The sequence below is a fragment of the Oreochromis niloticus genome, linkage group LG9 (assembly GCF_001858045.2).
Source record: "Oreochromis niloticus isolate F11D_XX linkage group LG9, O_niloticus_UMD_NMBU, whole genome shotgun sequence".
Taxonomy (NCBI): domain Eukaryota; kingdom Metazoa; phylum Chordata; class Actinopteri; order Cichliformes; family Cichlidae; genus Oreochromis; species Oreochromis niloticus.
This window is the reverse complement of record NC_031974.2, coordinates 2,921,129-2,942,415: the sequence shown is the minus strand read 5'-3', so window position 1 is coordinate 2,942,415 and position 21,287 is coordinate 2,921,129. Positions and strand designations below refer to the sequence as shown.

The 21,287-nt window shown below is 41.5% G+C and overlaps 2 long non-coding RNA genes across 8 annotated transcripts; both read left to right on the top strand.

The window, feature by feature from the left end:
- Positions 1-3,566: 3,566 nt before the first annotated feature.
- On the top strand, positions 3,567-4,608 carry LOC102078967 (uncharacterized). 2 transcript variants are annotated; one of them, XR_001223093.3, is made up of 4 exons: positions 3,567-3,626; positions 4,052-4,137; positions 4,231-4,406; positions 4,471-4,608. It is a non-coding gene; the product is annotated as an uncharacterized LOC102078967 (long non-coding RNA). The 2 variants fall into 2 exon arrangements; XR_267481.4 differs by having other exon boundaries at positions 4,231-4,388; positions 4,471-4,606.
- Positions 4,609-10,691: 6,083 nt separating this feature from the next.
- LOC102078874 (uncharacterized) lies at positions 10,692-18,847 on the top strand. Of its 6 annotated transcripts, XR_003221783.1 has the most exons (6): positions 10,692-10,995; positions 11,237-11,336; positions 11,672-11,838; positions 11,938-12,213; positions 15,602-15,812; positions 16,270-18,847. It is a non-coding gene; the product is annotated as an uncharacterized LOC102078874 (long non-coding RNA). The 6 variants fall into 6 exon arrangements; XR_002060328.2 differs by lacking the exon at positions 15,602-15,812; XR_003221782.1 differs by lacking the exon at positions 16,270-18,847 and having other exon boundaries at positions 10,692-10,853; positions 15,602-15,757.
- Positions 18,848-21,287: the final 2,440 nt, after the last annotated feature.

The following is a 21,287-nucleotide window of genomic DNA, read 5'->3' as shown; positions in this document are numbered from 1 at the left end:
GGGAACAACATCGGAGATCTCTGTCCAGAAGAGCGCAGTCCTGGGAACAGCTAAGATACTGCGCAGGACCCTCAAGCTCCCAGGCCTCTGGTAGAGGACCCGAGCTTGAAGGATAAACCGCCCGCAGGGGCGTGCTGGGTGTTTTTTATATGTATATAGATATATAGATATATATAGATATATATATGAAGTCATTCTTTTTTGAACAAAACTCAAAACAGAGCCTATTAATCTTTCAGTCATTTCTACCCTCACTTAATTTCCTTTGGCTGCTCAGCTCTCACACAGTGGCTCAGCTATGCTCCAATCCCTCCATATTGTGGCCAATCACATGTGAGGATATAGGATAATATCATTATGTGAAAAACAGAGAGGGTGAGAGATGCGACAGTCAAGTGGAGCATGTGTCTGTCCTCTCAGTAAGTGAGCGAGACAGTAGACAGCGGTGAGGAGGGCTGTGCGAAAGCAAAAACACATAAATATGCCTGACATCCATAAACGAAGCAGCATCTGGCTGCAGTTTAAAGACTTTTTTTGTCTCTGTCTTGGTCTTGGTCTAGTCTCGACTCGGTCTCAGTCTTGGTCTCGTCTCAACTTGGTCTTGGTCTTGTCTTGGTCTCGGATTAGGCGGTCTTGACTACAGGTTTACACAGACGTCAAGGCGACAGGTCATTCAGTCCTGTGATGGTGGGTTTCTTGGGAACAGGGATGATGGTGGAGCATTTGAAGCAGGATGGAACTTCACACAGCTCCAGGGATCTGTTCAAGATGCGAGTAAAGATGGGAGCCAGCTGTTCAGCACAGGTGCTGCTCCCCCAGCACACCACGCCATAGAAAAGCAGGAGTACTTTTCTATGGCGTGGTGTGCTGGGGGAGCAGCACAGCAAAGAAGGACTCATCCAGGCTGGAGAAACTAATCAGGAAGGCTAGCTCTGTGGTCGGCATGAAGCTGGACACTCTGGTGACAGTGGCAGAGAAAAGGACACTAAAGAAACTGATGGACATTATGAACAATGCCGGGCATCCTCTGCACACGGTCGTAAACAATCAGAGGAGCCTATTCAGTGACAGGTTGCTTCTCCCAAAGTCAAAAACCAACAGACTTAAAAACTCCTTTGTCCCACAGGCCATCAGACTGTTTAACTCCTCACTGGAGGGGAGAGGGAGGGGAGACAGGGGGACAAGGGAGGGCGGGAACAACTAAGCTGTAGGTGCTTTTTTTACACTGTGCAATATTTGTTTTGTTTTTTGTTTTGTTTTTTCTTATATTCGACTGTGCAATAATCACTGTGCAATATACTCACTCAAATGAGCAATTCTATTTATCCATATTGTATATTCTGTATCTATATATGTGTATATGTGTATATATGGTGTATTTATGCTTATATCCTTACTCTCATTGCCCTTATTGTATCTGTAACATGCAACTTCTTTCTGTGCTTTTCTACTGGAAACTGAATTTCCCAGAGGCACCCACCCGAGGGATTAATAAAGTTTCATCTAAGTCTAAGGTTTTGAGGCAGGAGGGTGAGACACCATCTGGTCCGGGGGCTTTCCTGGGCTTCTGTTTATGAAATAGTCAGCTCACATCCTCGGTGTGTATTCAGGGAGGAGGAAAGGGGGGTGAGAGGTGTGATGGAGGTCGTTGAGTCTGGATTGGGGAGGGTGGTGGTGGTCGTTGAGTCTGGATTGGAGAGGGTGGTGGTGGTCGTTGAGTTTGGATTGGGGAGGGTGAGAGTGAAGGGGGGAGAGGTGGGAGGTGTGTTGGGGGTCAATGTCTGAAGCAATGTCTCTGGGGAGGGGAGGGTGAGGTGTGGGAGTCTGTCCGTCTCAAACCTGCAGTAGAATGTGTTTAACTCGTTGGCTTCAACAGTGGGTGGTGCTCCTGTGATTAATTTCTTTCAGGTACATAAACCATGAAGTAGTCAACAAAAAACCAAATGCAATATGCAAAACACAGACTCACAGATGGAGATGGAACGAGCTCCAGCTCTGTCCAACAGCTGCAGCTGGGTGGGTGGTGCTTCTCTTTGCTACCATGAGAGCGCTCAGGAAGCAGCTTCTGTAGCTGAACTCAGGGCAGTTTGTCTCCTGCCCATCACTAACCCCGTAGATTTAACCCGCTCAGACTGACAAATATTTATTTTACCATCAATTCACAAACACTTAATCTGCAGTTAGTGCATGGCCGTGTTTAACTACTGGCTTTATCTGTTACAGACAGGCTGATGCAACGTCTGCCCATCTTAGTGTGTAACTGAGTGTCCCTGGTAAACATTTCTGTCAATACATCACATACAATACTCTGTTATTATTTTATTAGCTGTCGTTTATTTACCAAAGCCAGTTATTGTTGACAGGGCTGCTGATCATTGCTTATTAGAGCTGTATGCTTTGAGAAAAGTGTTGAATAAATCATTTTTTGATTCTCTGAAACTATTTAAGTGTTAATATTTATTTAGGACGTAGCTCTACCTCCTGGCTGTAGCTCAGGCGGTAGAGCAGGTCATCTGCTGATCGGAAGGTTGGTGGTTCGATTCCTGGCTCCCCCAGTCTGCATGCCAATAGTACAGAATGAGTCCATTTAGAAACAACCTAAAGTCTAATGCAGTTCATGAAGGCTGTGATGGATTTACTGACAGCAGGTTTGAAGGATACCAGACGAAGAGGATCACAGAAGAACCTCAACAGCTTCCATATCACAGCTTATGGACACTCAGCGTGACTCATCCACAGCAGAAAGCCGTTATTTTTAATTTATTGCCCCCGTCTATTGTGCAGAACAGTTTTCAGCACTTTCTGACAGTAGCTGACGGCAAACACAGCCCAGTATGTCGCAGAGCGATTAAACCAAACACAGGGAACCTGTTAAAAACTCAGCTGAGTGAGACGATCGTGTTTCAGTCACTGTGGACATCTGGTCAGACTGAAGGATGAAGGGTTTCCTCGGCATCACTGTGCACTACAGAGGATCACACACAGGTGACAGAATCTGTGAGAAATCTGGAGCTACATGTGATGAATACAAAGACAAACGATTAGTGACAATGCTGCCAACGTGTGGAAAGCTTCCCCACTGAGCAGGTGAGGAACATGATGATGATGATGATGGTGATCAGAGCTCTGGCACGACTTAACCTTGGATGATCCGACACAGTAGCGCTGCTATGGCAAACACACAGCGCCTGCAGTGTTCTGGTGGTGTGATGGACCGAGCAGCGAAGCAAACTTAGGCACAGGTTAAAGTCCAAAAATTGATTTTTTTTATTTAACCCAAAAACATAATTTGTTAAATCATGCAAAAAAGATCAAAATCTTGGGCCCGTAAAAGAGGTCAAAGTAACAGAACTCTACTCAAAGTTAACAACACTACTGATAACTCAAACAAACTGACCTCACTTAACAAGACAAAGGGGAAACTTAAATAGTGGCTGTTCAGCCCACAAAACACAAAAAGGGGTAAAACACACTAAATTTAACTGAAACTAACATAATGAACTCCAATCCCCCCCATGGTCGCGAATTATGGAATGAGCCCATTTGCAGTCTTCCTTTAAAGCTTGCTCCACCCCTTTTCCACCTCTTGGCTCCTCAATCAAGGCACTGGAGCAGCTGCAACTAAGGTACCTCAGAAAACAAAGATTAATCATACATAACAGTGTAAACTAAAATGTGCGCACTTATTTTAGAACGCAGTGTTATGTGAGAATGTGAATTAACTCTAAACCAAAACCAGTTATTTATTGTCCTGTAAATGAATCCTTGTATTTAAATAAAGACAAATGTGAATGCAATGTTAAGCCTCTACACTAACATGGTGGATATTACCGCTGTGTGGCTGTAAGTGCAGCCATCACAGGTGGTGAGAGATGGGCTGTCAGAGACCATCTCCTCCTCTTTGAAAGTTATCTGAGCTGCACACAAGCACAACATTCAAAGATGTGTTTGAAGCTGCTGCTGTGATCACAGGTGGACTTCAGCACTGAGACAAGTGGAGGCAGTTCTCCAGTGTGAACATCTAAACTCTGTGCTGTTCTTGAAATGTTAGGGCACCAGGAGCGATTGTTCACAGCACAGAGTGGATCCTGCTGAGGGAGATGCCGGACGTCTGGAAGCCTTTCAGAGAAGCAACAGGTTTGAGAAAATAGTCTCGATCAGTGCTGTCATTCCATCCGTGCTGTCCCTCAGTCACCACATGGAGAAGCTGAAGCTTCAGTCTGTTTCCAGAATGGCCTGGTCAGGAGTCTCCAAGCATCTTTGAACACAGGATTCCTTGAATCTTTATCCGTGTGCGAACGGATCACTGCCCCCTCAGATCCAGTGTACCTCACAGCAGCTGCTTTGGATCCTGCACCATGTGTTGGGCTGTCGGAACATAAAGACAGGTGACACAAACATTAAAGGTAAAGACTGAATTTAGTGTATATTTTTTTGTTTTGTTTTGCTGTTGTTAATTTGTTTGGTCAGATCTGATCCTGCAAAGTCAGAGTAACCTGTGACTCCTGGTGATGATGGAGGACAGAGGCAGAAGAAGGCAGAGGAAGGATGCGAGCTACAGCTAAGTGGATCCTGCTGATGGGCAGAGCGCCTCTGGGTCTCCCTGCACTGTTTCATGAGGCCACCACAGTTTGGCAGCTCTGCATGGAGAGTTGCAGTGGAGCGAGTGTTCAGCTATGGTGGCATCATCCTACAAATGACTGACAGACTGCAACACAGAACAGTTAGCGCACATTCCCGTTCATTGTCCACTTCATATATATATATATATGTGTGTGTGTGTGTGTTTTCTCTGTCACTCACACATGGACACACACAAACACACAGAGAGCAGACGAGACAGGACATGCTAATCACACTGCACTAAATTTACTGCGACGGTTGTTTGTTCTGTACAGTCTCAGCACTTTGTCTGAACAGGAAGTTCTGCTTTTTCATTGGATGTTTATTCTGTGACTCTTCTTGCAGCTGAGTTGAGCTGAGCTGTACATTACTGAGAATCACTTTGTGTATATTCTGCAACTTCATCAGGTGTTGAGATAAATGCAGATTTCAAAAAGAACACATGGTCTGTAATTTACATTTAACATATAACTGCAACACTGTTTAAAAAAAAAAAAAAAAAAAAAAGACTTGAACGGACTTGAAATTGAAAGATTGGGACTCGACTCTGACTTAAGCATAAAGACTTGAGACTTGGTCCCACCTCTGGAATAACACATGGAAGATTACAGATCTGGTTTCAGCTCATGTACAGTTTTCAGTTGGTAATAATAAGTAATAAAAACGGCCTTTCAGTTCAAGCTTGTTGCAAAGAACTGATACAAATGATAAAACAGTTACAAACTGTGTTGCTGAATAACTGATGTTCATAAAAAAATAAGCTCATTCCAAAACTACCAAACACTGAAGATGAAACAGGTAAACCTTCACCTTCCCGGAGCAGCCCTCCACTCCACCAGCGTCACAGCACTGCAGCTGTTTGAGGCCTGAACGTGTGTTTTTAGAGGACTTGTTATGATGGAAAATATCGAATGATTGCTCGAGACTTTTTACAATTAATGATGTTACTGATTTTGTTAAACATCCTGTAATCGTGCTCTAACAAGTTTAAAAATCATATACACTTTAAGGACACATCAGATCGAGTTGAGTTGAGCAGTCTTAAAGTATAACGTACATCTGTCTGCCCAGCTTGTGTTAGAGCTCTATAACTGAGTATTTTACCGTATTGGTTGTGATTGGTGTCTATGTGGACCAGAGAGAGACGGCCTCGCTCCGAGTAGCTTCTTCTCACAACACAGCCTGGTTCTACGATCTGTGAGAAGATCCCTGCAGCATCGTGTCGATGCATAGAGGCCATCATCGTCCCCCTCTGAATACAGACACCAAATGTACTTGAACCATTCGATGGGTTTGATTTCTGATAGCTGATATGATGTGCTGTATGTTCCTCTCACAGACAAGTCAGGTGCTTGCATCCTCCTGCAGATTGTCCTTGAAACACGTTTAGCAAAGCAGCTGAGCGTCCAACAGGTTCTTCAGGTTTTCTCTCTCTAATACAATTTTGGGGTGACCAGGTCCTGAACCAACTTCTGTTTCCAGTTCCACACTGGCCACAGAGCTGGTGTTAAACTCACACTGGACCAGATGATGAAGGTTTTGTAGAACGTCTGTAATCTCAGCACCTATTTGCTCGGAGAAAGATTCAAACAGAAGCTCGTGACACGTCACAACAGTGTGACAGCACGACACTCCACCAACCACCGTGCTAAAGCTGATTTCAAATCAAATCAGGAAACATACAGTAAACCAGTTTAGTTTAAACAAACCGCTCCACTGGGCTCAGCTTCATTCTGCACGGTGTTTCCACAATATACAAGCTAGGAGCTGATTGGACAAACAGCCAGTCAGAGTTTATGAATCCAGTCTGTGATTGGTTGGTTTTGTCAAACATTTATAACGATGCAAAGAGCTGTGTGTGTGTGTGTGTGTGTGTGTCTGTGTGTGTGTCTGTGTGTGTGTCTGTGTGTGTGTGTGTGTGTTAGTGTGTCTGTGTGTGTGTGTGTGTGTGTCTGTGTGTGTGTGTGTTAGTGTGTGTCTGTGTGTTAGTGTGTCTGTGTGTGTGTCTGTGTGTGTGTGTGTGTGTGTGTGTGTGTTAGTGTGTGTGTGTGTGTGTCTGTGTGTGTGTGTTAGTGTGTCTGTGTGTGTGTCTGTGTGTGTTAGTGTGTGTGTGTGTGTCTGTGTGTGTGTGTGTTAGTGTGTCTGTGTGTGTGTGTGTGTGTGTGTGTTAGTGTGTGTGTGTGTGTGTGTTAGTGTGTGTGTGTGTGTGTGTCTGTGTGTGTGTGTGTGTGTTAGTGTGTCTGTGTCTGTGTGTTAGTGTGTCTGTGTGTGTGTGTTAGTGTGTGTCTGTGTGTGTGTTAGTGTGTCTGTGTGTGTGTGTGTGTGTGTGTGTTAGTGTGTCTGTGTGTGTGTGTTAGTGTGTCTGTGTGTGTGTGTTAGTGTGTGTGTCTGTGTGTGTGTGTTAGTGTGTGTGTGTGTGTGTGTGTGTGTTAGTGGGTGTCTGTGTGTGTGTGTGTGTGTGTTAGTGTGTGTCTGTGTGTGTGTCTGTGTGTTTGTGTGTGTGTTAGTGTGTGTCTGTGTGTGTGTGTCTGCACATATACTTGGCCAATAAACACGATTCTGATTGTGATTTTTGGCCTGACCGTTTGTTTTTTGTTATTTTTTTAAAAATCTGGTTGATTTGATTTGCTGTGATACAGCTCACGCACACATACATACACAGTGTGGTAACTTTATTATGTCTAAGATTTGAAAATATGGAAACAAATACCAGTCAGAATGAGGACTAAGATAAAGCAATCCATCCCCCAAATCATTACCTCAACATATGCATATGTTTAATAATCAGAGTTCATTGTGTTTCCCCCCTTTTAGGTTAAAGCGGAGTGTATTTGTGTTAGAAACGTCCCCAAAAGTCATAAGCATATGGCATACTAATGACTATAGTTGGATATGTTTTGCGATTTTTTTTTCTAAAAATAGTAACATATCCCTTTTTCAGTATAAATCTATCCATGAAGTCTGTAAACAACTTATCAATGATCCCCACACTCAAGCAAGGGTTATGTTAGAAAAAAACAAACCCTTCATTATGTCTAAGATTTAAAAATACGGAACAAATACCAATCAGAATGAGGACTAAGATAAAGCAATCCATCCGAAAAGTAGTTAAACATACCTTAACATATGCAGATGTTTAATAATCCGAGTTCATTGTATTTACCAGTTCCCTAAGGAAAGTTTCCCATTGAATGTCCCCATTTAGGTTAAAGCGGAGTGTATTTGTGTTAGAAACGTCCCCAAAAGTCATAAGTATATGGCATTCTAATGACTATAGTTGGATATGCTTTGTATTTTTTTTTTTTTTAAAAATGGTATTATGTCCCTTTTTCAGTATAAATCTACCTATAAAGTCAACAAACAATTTATCAATGATCACCCCACTCAAGCAAGGGTTATTGTTGTAAAATCCTTCATTATGTCTAAGATTTGGAAATATGGAACAAATACCAATCAGAAGGAGGACTAAGAGAAAGAAATCCATCCCCCAAATCATTACACATACCTTAATATATGCATATGTTTCATAATCAGAGTTCATTGTATTTACCAGTTCCCTAAGGAAAGTTTCCCATTGAATGTCCCCATTTAGGTTAAAGCGGAGTGTATTTGTGTTAGAAACGTCCCCAAAAGTCATAAGTATATGGCATTCTAATGACTATAGTTGGATATGCTTTGTATTTTTTTTTTTTTTAAAAGTGGTATTATGTCCCTTTTTTCAGTATAAATTGTCAGGAATAGAAATATTTTACTGCTATTATTTGCTGCTATTTTTATAATCATCATTAACATTTCAGTATTAATAGTGATGTTGCATTTAGATGCATTCAGATGTTCAAATATATGGTTATAGCCTTTATTACAGGTCCAAAGAAGAACCATTTTAAATGGTTGAGTTGAATCTATAATTTAAATGTTATTAATGCTTTTATGATCTCTGTGTAGAGGGCAGAGACAGGAAAATACACTTTGTGCCAAAATGAGACAGGAAACGCGTCTGCAGAGCATACTTTTGCAGAAGTGAAACTGAAAGCAAAGAGAGCATTTAAGGGCGAGACATACACATCCAGACACGTACGCAGTACACAGCATGCACGCGCCCTCGCACGTGTACGCACACACACATACACACCATGGTAGATCTATTTTGGTAGGGCAGAAATGCAGAAGTGTGCCGACGTACTTAGAGGAAGTGCACTAGAGGAGCGACAGCGAAGACGAGCTGAGGGGAAGCACCGACCCGAAGACAATGTTCTTTAAAGCTATGTTAAAGTTCATGGAACATTTTGTGGTTTAGGCTGACGTATGCTTTGTTTAAATCTGCCTACCAACAGAAAAGGGGGCTGTACTATCTTAACCCCATAAAACAGTTGTCTGAATATGAGAAAGACAGTTCAACACTGATTGGGTTGTTGAACTCACACATGTGTTTATTAAAATACTGTCTAATTGCACACCGGACCGGATCTGTGGTTATTTATGGATTCTATAAAAAGAGGAGTGTATTTGTGTTAGAAACGTCCCCAAAAGTCATAAGAGTCAGGTGTGCCAATAACTATAGTTGGATATGTTTTTGCAATTTTTAAATGGAGATATATTTCTGTATTTAGTATTAATCTACCTTTGAGATCAGTGACAAAACCGTTAATGGTCACTGATCATTAATGACCATCAGTTAATGACCACTGTACTCTGGTACTATATCAATTCAATTTCATTTATGTATATCCTTTTGATTGTCCTCATTCAGTTTAACGCAGTGCATTTTTGTTAGAAATTTCCCCGGAAGTCATAAGAGTCATCTTTTTTTGGCAGTTTTCAATTGTCTCTTGTCTATTTGTTATTCATGTTAAATCTACTCGTAACATCAGTGAAAACTAAAATTAAGAAATCCATTCTAAAATCGTACAGCTTGTCTTATCACTCACAGATCTTTAATACTGTACTTATTGGTGCCCTGACGTAAAGGATATTTTGATTGGTTCTAATGTAGGTAGGTTAAAGCAGTGTATTTATTAATAATGTAATAATAATAAAATTAAATCTTTTATGATAGGTTTGCTTCAAAGTTTGGATAGTTTCTGCAAATCAAATGAACCCTTAGTAATTGTGTACAAATTATCTGTGTTAACAATTCATAGTTGAAATTAGAAATTTCTTTTTTCGTTTAAATGGAATATAAAAACTAAGTTAACTGTCTAATGTTTGCCTATTTAACTTATGTTTATCTACTCAAGACCAACCAAGCTGAAGCAGCATCATGAGAAATGCCTGAAAGGTAAAAAAAAGAAAAAAAGATCTGCAAAATCCGGATTCCTCAAGGAATGAGATTGAGTGTCTTCTTTCACGTATGGAGGCAACAAAAAACACAATAGAATAAGAAAACAGATCAAGATGAAGACAGGGGACCAGGGACTTCTTCCCAGTGAACATATTTGGAAGCAAAGTTCTTGCCTTACAATTTGCTGGTAACAAACACTCAATAGTACAGATGATTTTTCCCCCAAGTTTCTCTGCATTAATGATGTGCATGTATACTCCCAAAACAACACAGTAGTAATAAACGCAGTCAAAAATTTAAATTGTTCTATGGCCGAGACAATGGACATAGTTTTAATTTCTTCAAGATAAATACAGACCTTAATTATTGTTTAGATTATTGTTAGATTGGGTAGTTAACCTTACATTGTACTTTGAAGGACTTACCTTTAAGGGAAGTAATATCCCCAAAACTGACATAAAATAACTTGTGTATGTGTGTATTGCTGAAGACCCCAAAGGGAAGTAAGTGTTAGGATGCCTGGGTCGTTGACCCATGGTTTTGAGTTTAGAAATGATAAATAATATAATAGTCTTTGGTTTCTTTGTTAGAGTTCTGTCTTTTTGTTTTTGTCTCTGTGTAATCCTTAGTTGCTGTCTCCCCTGTCTGCTATATCCACTCAGTGTCTGTCTGCCCTGGTCCCATGTCTCTCTGTTGTAGTGCCTGCCTGTGAGTCTGTCTGTAAGTTCAGTCTGTGTTATGTTTCCTGTTTTACTTTGAAAGTCCGTGTCTTATGTTAATGTATCTGGTTTTGCTTCCCCTGTTTCGTTAGGCCTGATTTGCCCCAGCTGTGTTTCTCTCCTGTTACTCATTCCCTGATTGCTCCCTCTGTGTATTTAAGCCCTGTGTTTCTTTGTGTCCGTGTCGCGATCTACCCTCATCTTGCTGTGTGTTCTGTCCGTTTGCCAGTGTAAGTTTATTTTGTATTCCTTGATTTGTTACTTTTTGAGTTTAGCATTAAAGCTGTATTTGAGTTCACGTTTTGCCTCCGAGTGTCTGCACTTTGGGTCCTCCTACTACCATTCCTGCCTGCACACAGCCTACACATGACAGTAAGGTCCCCAAAACTGACATAAAATAATTTGTGTATGTGTGTGTTGCCGAAGACCCCAAATGGAAGTAAGGTCCCCAAAAGTGGCATAAAATAGTTTGTTTATCTGTGTATTGCTGAAGACCCCAAAGGGGACATTAAACATTCCCCGTCCCCAATGGGAAGGTAAAAATACTGTCTGGACAAATGTTGCTTAAAATGAAAATCTCAAGTGATTTTTTTTTATTTCTGTGGTCTTGGAGGAGTAAAACCCAGTTGCCGGCTTGCTTCTAAACCATACAGAAAGTGGTGTCCCCAAAGGGTGGGAGTTAAGATATGCGACCCCAAACGGGACTTAAGCAGGTATACGTGTGTGTGTGTGTGTGTGTGTGTGTGTGTGTGTCTGCCTGCACATATACTTGGCCAATAAACACGATTCTGATTGTGATTTTTGGCCTGACCGTTTGTTTTTTGTTATTTTTTTTTAAAAATCTGGTTGATTTGATTTGCTGTGATACAGCTCACACACACATACATACAGTGTGGTAAGAATGAATGAAATGAATTAACAGTGTGCAGTTTTTTATGTAATATGTGTGTTACATTTTAGATTTGGGGTAAAATATTAAGTCTTTGAAGTAAACAGGTTCAAGTCCAAGTCATGTGACTCGAGTCCACACCTCTGGTTGTCACTGCAGATCTTTGATGCTGAAACTAACAGAGCAAAAACTGCGTTCTGATCTTCGCTGAGATCAACCTCGTGGCCTCATCAATGTTCTGTACAGATGTGTCTTTGTCACGGAGTCAGGGCAGATCATGTTTGAGGAACAGGGAGAGCGAGTTTCCTCTCCGCTCACCTTCAGAGGTCAGTCATTTTTATATTATCTGACTGCGTGGTTAGATCTGATACTGATGGGAAACATAAAATACCTGAAATCCAAAATAAGTTCAGATGTATTTACAGGGTAGGAGGACTTTGGTGTGATGTCTGGATTACAGCAACACGTACCAGGATGTCTGGTGGAGGACTGCCTGATGTCATTCATGTCTTTGGCGTCCGCTGGACTCAGGTCTGGACCGCATGCTGGAGGATGGACTAACGATCCCACCAGGACAGGAGGAGGTGTCACTGCTGAACAGCTCTGCTGTGTGGGACGAGCAGCTGGACGAGGGCAACTCGAGGTTCCCTACAATCCCCAAAGTATTTTAGCACATCTGGAGATGCTCCTGGTGGACAGAGGTGGGTCGAGTATCCAAAAATTGTACTCAAGTAAGAGTATCATTACTTTAAAATATTATTACTCAAGTAAAAGTAAAAAGTAGTCGTCAAAAAAGTTACTCGAGTAAGAGTAAAAAAGTACTTGGTGAAAAGGCTACTCAAGTACTGAGTAAGTAGCGAGTAACTGTTTGAAATGTCCGATTTATTTTATAAATAAATGCTATCAGACAATCAAAAATAAATAAATATACAAATTTTAGTATTTTCAAAAGGAATATATGTAAAAAGATCCACAAAATAAGGCACAACAATTCTAATTTCAAGATTTCAGTTTTTCACAACGCAAAGCTTTTTCAAGCAAAACCCACAGTGAATATATTCGCATTTACAGCAGCCTCAGAGAAAACATTAGAACGAGGCAACTTCAACGTAACAGACTGCAGCTGATGCGCCAGAATGTCATACTAGGGGTGGTTCTTTTAAATACAAGGAGGGATTAAGTAAATCAGAAACAAATGACAAAGAGATGCAATGGGTATAATCAGGAAAAGTTTATTCCCAAGGCAGGCAGCAGGAATAAAAAAACAAACAAACAAACAAAAACACATCTGTGCTAAAATTCCATAAGAATAGACATTCTAACAAAACTTATTCTGTATACTAAAATACCCTGAAGTATAGACAGTGGATTCACACAATGTAATATGTAAAAATGTAAAAACTACACTCACAAATAAACACTGAAATCAGAGTAAAACTAATTATAAAAGACAAATACAAATTTCCACTATGTGGATGTTCATATGTGTATGGCTCACTTTACCATAAATTGTTTCTTCAGTGAAATGGTGGTTCAGCTTCAGCTGAAAGATTAATTGCCTCTGTTTTCAGTTTTGTTCAAAAAAGAATGACTTCATATAGGGAAAAATATATATCACATATGCAGGACACCTTAAACTAGTTTTTAAATTAAGCAGCAAGGCAGAACAAAGTCGGGGCTGTATCAAGACACAGGGACTAAACCCCAATTCAACCAGACCCAGAACTGATCTGGAATTAAAACAGGACTACAACAGTTCAAAATCAGGACTACTTAGGAGTTAACCAAGACAGAACTAGAACCAGAACTAGATGATAGTAGCACTAAAAACCATCATAGATCTGCACTACACTTATTTTTTAATTCTACCAAAGTCCACTATTTAGATTCAGAAAAGTTTATATAATTATTTAGCCTTGTTGTGCAAACAAGCCTGCATAACTTAATAAATATAGAATTTGAAAAATAACAAACCTAAAAAGAAACACTAGGTACGAGATACATGAGTACCTATGATACGGTGATACTTTTGGTAAACAACCATTTGACTAACATGTGTGTCTCACCTGCTCTTGTTCCTCTCTCTCCCTCTTTGTGCTGACATTCATCAAATATACAGTGGAAACCAGATATTTATAAACTCTTCAGATAAAAACACAAACATTTTTAATTGTAACATCAAATCAGACAGCAGTTGGCTCTCAAGGTTCTTGCTGTGAAGCTGTGACCGTTTGGCAGTGAACAGGAGTCCTGCATGACTATAAAGTCTCTCACAGGCTGCAGATGCAGGAAGAGCTGTATTGACTTTGATCGACAGCTTCTTGATCTGAGGAAAGCCATGCAATAGATCCACACCTCCAGTGAATGGACATGAAAGGTACCTCTCCAGTTCCTCTGCTTCTGGCTTTCCTGACCCCATGGATCCATCATCTTCGTCGGTTAGGCTGCTGTTTGTGCTGGCCTCATCCAGCTCTGTGTCTAGGTGATGTCTGATGAAGTGGAGACCTGTGGAAAGACGTAAGGTTTTCAAAAGAATTAGGTCTGGTCATCATAGTGCTGTATACACTGCCAAGCTGCAGATGCTTGTTTGTGCGATTTTTGGCCCATTTTGAGACGATTTTTCAGTCGCGCAACAGTTTTGGGGATCGGCCGTGTTTTGCCTTAATCGTGTGTGCATCGTGTAGTATACATGGGGTAACAAAAAGCAGCTAACACCTCACGACCAGCTCCCAATCATCAATCGTATTGTCGCATGATAATCAAACCAGTTTGAAATCCACGACTACAACACCCAAGAGTTGGATGGACATTGCTGCTCAATCACAGCTGCCTGGTCAGTGTTTTTCATTAGTAATTTAGCAGAGTTGATGTGTGTCTGAGTGAGTGAAAGACAGAGAGAGGGAGAGCAAGTGACAGATTTTGTATGATAAGCTTCATGTTATGGACGCACAGTTTGAGTACTCAGGTCGCATCAGAGCATCAGGCCGTATAGTGTGAGACCCTGCATCGTGACCTATGAACTTCTAACCGCTGCGATTTAATTGTACAGTTTGAGCAGGAGCGGAATAACGTGACTGAAAAAACTCGCACAGTGTTTGCCCAGCTTAATGTGGACTGTTTAAACTAAACAAGCTGCTGTTTCACATAATAAACCCTGTCAGCCGCAGTATTGCCTTCTGTTTTAACAGTTAAAGCAGTAAAGACGAGCTGTTTGCATGTGCGTGGAACTCTAGCGTCATTAACCAGGCTAGCTGTTAGCTTATAGCTCACGCTAGCTAACCAGTGAGCAGTTAAAAAGACAGCTGAAGCTGCACAAAACACCCACAAACTTATCTCACTACAACGTAGGGCCTGAAATATGACTCGCAGCTCGAGCTCGACACAGCTGCTGTAACATAAGACTGACATCCAACCACAGCTAAAAAGATATTTAGAGAAAACTTACCGTTTCCTCAGGTTAAACGAGTTGAGTTGTTTCACGCTGGTTTGTTTTGGCTCTCACTGAAGACACCGACACTGAAGACATAGCTGTTCTTTTGTGCTGCTTTTAAGCGAAACATTCTTTGTATGTGAGGCCAAAGATGTTCGTCCTCTTCAGCTCTAGCGTAGACTCTGCCATCACATTTCTTCTTTCCACGTGTCCGCTACTTTGAAACGCTTGGGCCGCTCTGCCCGCTACGGTTTCAAACTGGTCATGTGACTGTATGGCCACGTCTCATTGGTAAAAAAAGTTACCGGAAACTCCACTGACGGCATGTTATCTAATGTGTTAAACTAATTATTTTTTTTAAAGTAACGAGTCGAATTTTGCAAATGTAGCGGAGTAAAAGTACCGTTTCTTCTTCATAAATGTACTCAAGTAAAAGTAAAAAGTATTGTGCAAAAAAGGTACTTAAAAAGTACATTTTTTTTCAAAAACTTACTCAAGTAAATGTAACTGAGTAAATGTAGCTCGTTACTACCCACCTCTGCTGGTGGATTTATACACTCTTGCTTTTTCAGTTAGCACTGATCTAAATTACTGTTAGAATCAAATGAAAACAAAGGTTGTATTTAACGTAAAGAACGCTTACACATCACTCCAACTAGGACCTGTTCTGAATGAATGAATATTCTGTGTTTGTGGCACTGACTGGAAGAGAGCTCTGCTGGAATCCCACAGCACAGCCCACAGGATGAGGAAGCCCTGGAGGGACTGCGGAGAACGGTGGACCCTCTGGAACGTTCTGAGTCACGTGGTCGTGACCTGGGCAACAGGGGTCAAACCAACAGTCACACCTAACATGGACCTAAATACTGCGTTAAATACTGCATTTCTTTGCTAAAACATTCAGATTACAGTTAGACAAACAAAGCTTAGCTTCTCTCAGCGTTCGATGCTACACAGAGTTTTACCAAAACATGTGGAACTAATAACAACTACACAGAGTACTGTAACAATGCAGTGTTGATGTGACGAGTACTTTACTTGGTAATCAGCTGCCATTCTTTGGGCTCTTGGAGCTAAAGTAACTGAATCCAGCAACACTTACAGATTTCCTTTGAATCAACTGTAAAACAGAGATGTTGTAACCTTCAGGCAGGACTGATGGGGGGGGGGCTGGACTGGATCACCGTAGTCTAAGCTTTAGTCTGGATCCACAGGGTTCACCTTACAGGATTACGGTGGAACGATGATCCTGCTGAACAGTTCTTGTTATTTTCATGAAGCAGCAACAAACATCAGCTAATGTTCACCAACATCTTTACTCCTTTAGTTTCCACATCAGAGAGAACCTCATGTGAGGACTCCACCAACATGGCTAACTGCTGCACCCATTATGGTTCTAAACTCTGTAAGTGTTCAGGTGCTCTCACAGAACCAGGGATCTCCTTACAGTTGTGGTCAAACTTTTAGTTTGAAAGGTCTGTTTTCATCAGGAAGGATGTGAACATGGATTGTCCGGTCATCCCTGGTGCATGTGCAGGACACCAGCCTGTTTCCATCTGTGATGTTTGAAGCTGTTTATGATCAAAATAAAAACCAATCTGAACGAGAATGTTTTAAATTAATATCTAAGGACGCTTCGAGGTGCTCTGCATGTAAAATACTGTATATACGGTATATATACAGTACTACAGGTATATACAGCTGAAACTATATAGTACCTGATACTTCGAGCTCCTGCAAGAAATCTTGCAAACATGTAAGATCCTCGTCTCAGTGCCCACACGTCTCTTTGACTGTGGTCGGCAGCTCATCAGAACATACTGTTCAGTCTAAGCTTTACATGCTAACAGGAAACTACAGATCAGACTGCAGCTGATTGGTTAATATTTACTTTGAAGACGTTCCCAGGAACAAGCTCCAGGATTTAGGATCACCAGGATCACACAGACCCACACTGTGTGGATTTTCCTACAGTAATGACGTCTCGTCATCGGTCTCATCAGAGGACAGCATTCCTTTGCATGTGTCGACTGCAAGCACCTGCAGAGGCATCACTTCATTACGCGGTAACACATCTGCTTTGGCTTCTTTGCAAAGTGCTGTGAGTGTGCAGGTGGAGCGGGTGTGTCTCTGAACAAAGCAGGAACAGTATCAGCTGCACAGTCATGCTGCAGTGTGAGCAGCAGGAAGGCCTACACACACAAACTAACAACAACCCTGTTGGCTTATACAGCTGTCCTCCACAAGGTCCCAGACCTTGTTCCAGAAAGGTTTCCAATGTCAGTTAAAACCCAGTAAGCAGAGTGGATTCAGTTGTGTGTGACTCAGGTTAAATGTGTCTGCTGACTCTACAAACGTCCCTCTGCACAGTCACCATGGTCTGTAAGAGCTCCTCACAGCTGGCACAGCTGTGTGGGAGTGTGAGCGCTGTGGCCTCACTGCCTGATGTTAAACATCTGTTTTTACCACCACTGAAGTCTGATTTGAAATTTCCTGGAAATGACCTACGAGTTTAAAATAATGCAGTTTGGCATCAAATGAGAGTGATTGTCATCTGTCCTGATTAGCATAGTTTAATTCAGACACAGAGCACTAACCTTTGCAGGGTCTCTGTCGGCCGCCTGAAGGATTTGTAGTTAACCAACAAACACACCTGTGACTGCTGACTCAGCCGCATCATCAGCCCAAAAACAGATTTACATGATTTCAAACTGCAACTATCAGTCATGAAAGCGGTCACATGGTTAGGATGAACCTCCTCAGTGAGACAGCTGTGCTGTAATCAGGTTAGCTTAAACTCTACAGCTGCATCTGTAACCACAGTTTCACAACATATTTAATGAAAAGGACGACAAAAACACAAATGTGGGCTCAGCTGATGCTGTGCTGTACGATCGTTGGAGCCACTGTGTGATTCTTCTTTAAATCCCTCCTGATTTAAGCTGAGAGGACTGACTGTGTGACAACAGTGTGACAGCACCAAACTAAACATGATATATTTAAAATAACATAAGGAAATAAACTGACAGCAAACGGGTTTTAATCTAGTTTCAACAAACTGCTCCACTGGACTCAGCTTCATTCTGCACAGTGTTTCCACAACGTACAAGCTAGGAGCTGATTGGACACCAAAACAGCCAATCAGAGTTTACGCATCCAGTCTGTGATTGGTTGGTTTTGTCGCACATTTATAACGATGCACAGAAAGAGCTCTGTGTGTGTGTGTGTGTGAGTGGATAATAGCAAACACTGAAATACATTTCTGTCAACAATGAATTTTCTTTGCTCCAAATAAAATCAATGCGTTTTTATTCTTCAAACTCTGTAAAACAAACAGTTGTAATATTTTCATATTCCAGGTATTCTTCATAAAACATGTTTGTGACATGAGGCCATTTCCATTTTTATTTATTTTTTAATTAATTTCGAGAAATTGCAGTTTTTGTGTCACTACCCACTCTTCCACATAATCAACGCATTTTTGCAATAAACTAAAGACATTTCTCCCATTTCGGTGAAGATGATATATTCATATACTTGCTCTGCATATACTGCAGAAGCTGGGTCCTCCCTCTGACAGGCGCACGTTGTTCATCCTCTTGTGGGGATTAGAGAAATTATTTCCCTGCTATTGTTCATATTACCATGGCATTAATCACATAATCTCCAAGTAGGGATAGTGCATTTAAATGTTTAAACATATTGACACCTAATTAAGCTTTTATTACAGGTCCAGCAAGAACCACTTTAAACTGTTGCGTTGAATCTATAATTTTAAAGGCTTTTGAATGTTTTTATATTCTCACACTGGAGTCTTCAGTGGGGGAGAAACTGAGTTGCAGGCTGACAGGAAACGGCGTGCTTTGCAAAAGTGAAACCGAAAGCAGAGTCTCATTGCAAGTAATTCTGAGGAGCAGTTTCGATGATGCTATTATCTTTTATGCATTTATCTTTGATTAAGCTTGGATTAAGCTTTAAGTAGTTGTATTAGATTGAAACATTTGTTTTATATATTTTATATATCAGTCAAGATTATTACACACACACACACACATAGTTTCAGTTGTGCTGGCCTTCTGTCTAGTGGAAAGGTTACAAGGTCTAGCTGGGGAGCTGAGAGGTGAAACAAAGGGCAGCAGAAGCTGACATATACATACACACACATATTAGGTAGACTCATTTATATAGGTAAGAGTTTAATCATGTTTTGCTATAACTGCAAAGCTGGGGTGCGTACGTGTTAGTCTGTTCCAGGAAGTACACCAGATGTCCCAGAGATAAGCGACACCGAGGATGGTGACAGGAAGTCCCTGGGTTCGAGCCGAAGACAATGTTCTTTTTTAAAACTATGTTAAAAGTTGTCAACAGAACATTTGTGGTTTTGCATTGACGTATGCTGTATGGAGTCTGCCTGGCAACAGGCAGACTGCCAACCCTATAAAGCCTTTGTCTGACTATTGTAAGACAGTTCAACACTGCACAGTGTTTGGACTCCGCACGTGTGTACATTAAAATGTCGTCTAATTGCACCAGCCCGGATCTGTGGTTATTTTGGATTCCTCCTCAATATTTGAACCTTAACATTTGGGGGCATCGTCCGGTGAGAGGGGAATTTTGGTGTAGATGGAGAGATCCGGGTCCGTGGTGATTAGACGGGCAGATACGAGTCAGTGGTCTGAAGTGAGAGACAAGCCGGCTTATACAAAGGTAAGGCACATACCTGTTGAATTTTCCAAACTGTGCCAAATTGGATATGACAAATTAAAGTCTACTCACTGAAATTACTGGTGAATGTCTGTTTTGATTTTGGTGAAAATCTCATGAGAATTGAAATTGAAATAAGGATAATGAAAGTGATAAAGTACAGTACTGAGAGAGTTAAAAGTGGTTGGAGCCGCTGAGAGAATTAAAGCAGTTGGAGCTGCTAATTTAGTGTGGTAGGGAATTTGGTCATTTTGTGGGTTGGAGCCCCATTGGTTATTCAACCCTTAAGAAGTTTCTCGGAGGTGACGCTCCCTGCTGGATAGAGAAATTTATCCTTCACCTAGCCGCGACTAGGGATAGTTTCGGGCAACATCCGAGGAGAACTGGGGAACCTCCAAAACTGTTGAGGGTTGTCCTTAATCTTAATCCTGTTTTGGGTGTAGATTGTTGTTTCAAATTATTCTTAATTACTTTAGGATGAGGAGTCTGGGACCCTTAAGAAGCGCACTTTTCTCCTTGGTAACGCTTGCGCCTGGGCAGGACGCTGACCCTTGACCTACCGGTGAGTAGGGATAGTACGGTACGACAAACCGGGAAGAACTTGGGAACCTTCAAAATTGCTAGGGGTTCAAGTCCCCTATTTTGCGCTTTTTTGGCTACCTGTAAATTAAGTTAGGGCTAGAAATCTGGACAGAGCAGTTCGAGTCTGGTCTGGTGAATTGGTCGCAAAAAGTCTGGGACTGATCGGTTGGACCGTTATGTTAAATTTATCGAAATTTGTAGGAGCTAAGAGGCCTAAAATCTGTGCAGTTGTAATTAAAAGACGTCTGTGTAATATAAAATAAGAGATCTATGTGTGAGATCAGTCTCTGTGTCAGCAGTGCACAGCCGGATGTGCACTGATGGTGTGTGAGAATGTAAATGAGCAGCGGTGACGTGCATGAAGGGTGTTGCTTTCAGTTTCGAGTGTATGGAGCTTTGTAACTATTGTTTGAAAATGTTGCTAAATGCCTGTAATTAAGAGGCGCTGTCACTTGGTGTTCGCTCGCTTTGTGGTAGAGTATCACTTCCTGTTCCTGCTCAAACACAGTGGTGTTTCTGAGTAGCTTTTCTGCTTAGCAATTTAATTTAAATCTTTTGATACATCCCTTTTTCATAGTATAATCTTAACGTGCTTCATCTGAATCACCCTTTCTGTGTACTCACTACCTAATTTATAGCCAAAGTATTCACTCACTGTCTCTTTACTGTTTCGCTAGCTTAGCTCGTAGCCAACTCGTTAGCACCATGGCTACTTCACCTGTCCCTCCTGCACTTTCCTGCTCATTGTGTCAGATGTTTAGTTACTCCTCGGCCTCCTTTAGCAGTAATGATACCTGTAACAAATGTAGCATATTTGCAGCTCTGGAGGCCAGGATTACTGAATTGGAGACTCGGCTTCGCACCCTTCATTCACCCGTAGCTAGCCAGGCCCCTGTAGCTGGTGCAGCCGAAGATAGCGCAGGCCCCGCTAGCTGTTCCCCGGCAGACCCCAAGCAGCTGGGGAAAGAGGGCGGCTGGGTGACGGTGAGGACTCCTCAGGAAGCATAGTCTTAAACAGAAGCCCCAGGTACACCACCAACCTGTTCATGTGTCTAACCG